We start from the raw sequence: 2,628 nt of genomic DNA, 5'->3' as shown, positions 1-2,628 counted from the left end.
AAATGAGATTAATTTGAAGAGGACTCTTGTCATTTTTGTGAGATCTGTGTTTGCTGCACAGAATTTGGTTCCTCCAAGCCATTTTTTCTAATTCATTTGACCAATTAATAAATGGAAGGTTTCTCCTTTTATGAAGTTTTCTGTTCCAAGGGCTGTGTTTGTACCCGAACAAGTTTGATTTCAATGTATGCAGCCTTCTTTTTAGACAAACTTGCATTCTGCTGTTGAATAAATACTGTGCTGTAACCCTTTAGAGACAAGTATGTAATGTCTGTTTTGCTTGAGCAGGCCTGTGTAAAGCATGAGCTCCATACCTCAGATTCACACAAAGACAGTAATGAAATCAAAGCACCTTTGGCTATGGTGCGGGGAGGAGACATCCTCTCTTGGTTTAGAGTCTAAATGTAGGATAAACCAATGCATAGTTTCATCTGCTCTTATCTGTCTGCTGGTTTGCAATAATAAATCCATGGAAGGTGCTCATTGTTGTATGCTGGAGGCTGTGCTCCAGCTCTCAGGCAGTTAATTCACTCCATTCTCTGTTCGTTCGGTCTGGCGCAGAAGCGAGAAACGCTGCACAACAGCCTTGGCAGATCAAGCAAGTTTTGAAGGGATGAAATGTAACTCGATACAAGCCTCAAAGTTACAAAATAACGCATTTTCCTTCGTTTCAATGCTTCCATATGTTTATTAAAAGGGTTATTTTTTTAAGGTAGTAACAAATGGGAGGTTACGCGCTTTCCTGTTGGTCAAATATGATTAATCCTCTTCTGAGTGTGTCATTCCTTCATCATTGCCCTGCTGAAATCCTTGAGTATTCTTCTCTATTTCATTTAATTTTTCTTATCCGAAGGATTCCTGTGGCAGCAGTTGATGCTTTGGGGGTTCTCTCACAGAACGGGCAGCTCTAGTGCTCATGAGCCACATCAGAACCAGAGAACCCCGCGGTGACCGGAGGGGGCATCTCTTCACAAGGAAACTGCTTCTGAGGTATGTGTGTGTGTGTCGGGGGGTAAAGGGAGGAAAAGGAAAGGTCCTTGAGAACGACGAAGCAGCGTGTTTGGGCTCAATGTTAAGGTCAGCCTTGCAAAACAAAACCTAACCTCTGTATCATTCCTGTCGGAATGGTGGCTCTGGAGATGGGAGGATTCCCAGAGCTGTTCTGGAACTGTACTGAATAAACAGACCAACTGTCACCTGCTGTGCAGCAAACCAGCCTGGAACGAGCATTCCCAGTCCCTGGCACTGTGGAGCAGGAGCTGGGAAAGGCTTCCAGATTCCTTCACCATTGTGGCAGAGCATTGCTGCTTACCACCTCTCCCTGCTACTGGAATGTTCTTTTTATAGCAATATAAATAATTATTTTTCATAATGTTAGCTGGAAATATTCTAGCTGTTCTAAATTTAGCAGAGACTGACTGAAATACTCGTGTGTATCATCCCCATTGATAATAAAGTTTGTTTTGCCCTCTGAGGTACGTGGCTCTGGGCTGGTCTGTTCAGAACCTCTCTGTTAGTTGGACAGCAACTGGGTTTGGTTCTTTAGCTCTAAGGAAAGAGGGGTTTCACATAAATACCTCCAGCTCTGTGGCTGGGTTGGAGAGAACCCTTCAGAGGATGCCCCACATGACAAGGGGTCTGGGCTGCTCTCTTCAGAGTGAGTAAAGGCAGATAAATGTCTGATTGCACTCAGAGTCAGTCAGTAGTCTCAGGGCAGCAATAAATGTTATTGGGGTAAACTGATTTGGTACATTCTAAAATACCCTTGAACAGATGGGGAGCAGTAAAAGCCCAGCATCACTAGTTCTAGGTATGTGCAGAGTATGCATGTCCCATTAGGGACTCCTGTCATGGCCAGGATAATAGCTTCTGTCTTCTCTGATGTTTTATGGGCCTGAAATTGTACTTAAAACTATAAAGCAAGCAAGCACTGGAGCTTTTGGCAGGGCGCAGACCAGCCGGAGATTGGGAATGTCTGCATCCTATTAATGGTGTCATTGACCCTCTTCCAGAGGGTCTGTCGGCTCGGCAGTCCGACTGTCATTCCTCCCTATCCTAGAACCGCGCTAATTCCCGCAGACGTGTCCTCGCGCTCGCACCGGGGTCTGGGAAGTTGAACAGCAGCGGAAAATCCCTTTGATTTACAGGGAATGCAGGAGCTGCCTCCAGCTCCTTGTGCCCTGGTGCTGCTGGAAAGTGATGCTGTGCAGGAGAAGTGCTCGGGACCTCTCTCAAGCCACATCAAACCTTGTCAGACGTTTCCACTTCCATGGCTGTGATAAGGTCTTTAGTTGCCGAAACTCCGCAAACTTTTGGGCCATTTATCATGCTGGGCTTATTGAAGCCAGACTGCTGTCAGAAGAAATAAAACATGTTCCCCAGTGCAACTCTAATTATGATTTTTAGCCAGTTGTGTAATGTGTAGAACTTTATTTACAATAAATCTTCCAGTTGCTCGCATAAATGACTGAGATTTCATCGCTTGTGACTCGAGCACCAGGAAAAGTGAATGTGGCTGAATAAATCCAGAGTCTGTCCTGGGTGTGTTGGCACGTCAGGTCAGCCTTGCCTTCCACAGAGGGCTCAGCTATCTTGAGTTTCACCTGGGAGCATCTATATATCACACAG

This window comes from Neopsephotus bourkii, unplaced genomic scaffold, assembly GCF_033783945.1.
Source record: "Neopsephotus bourkii isolate Nb327-2 ecotype Australia unplaced genomic scaffold, CSIRO-AGI_Nbou_v1 NB_2, whole genome shotgun sequence".
Classification (NCBI taxonomy): Eukaryota; Metazoa; Chordata; class Aves; order Psittaciformes; family Psittacidae; genus Neopsephotus; species Neopsephotus bourkii.
The sequence above is the reverse complement of the archived record's forward strand: the minus strand, read 5'-3'. Positions refer to the sequence as shown.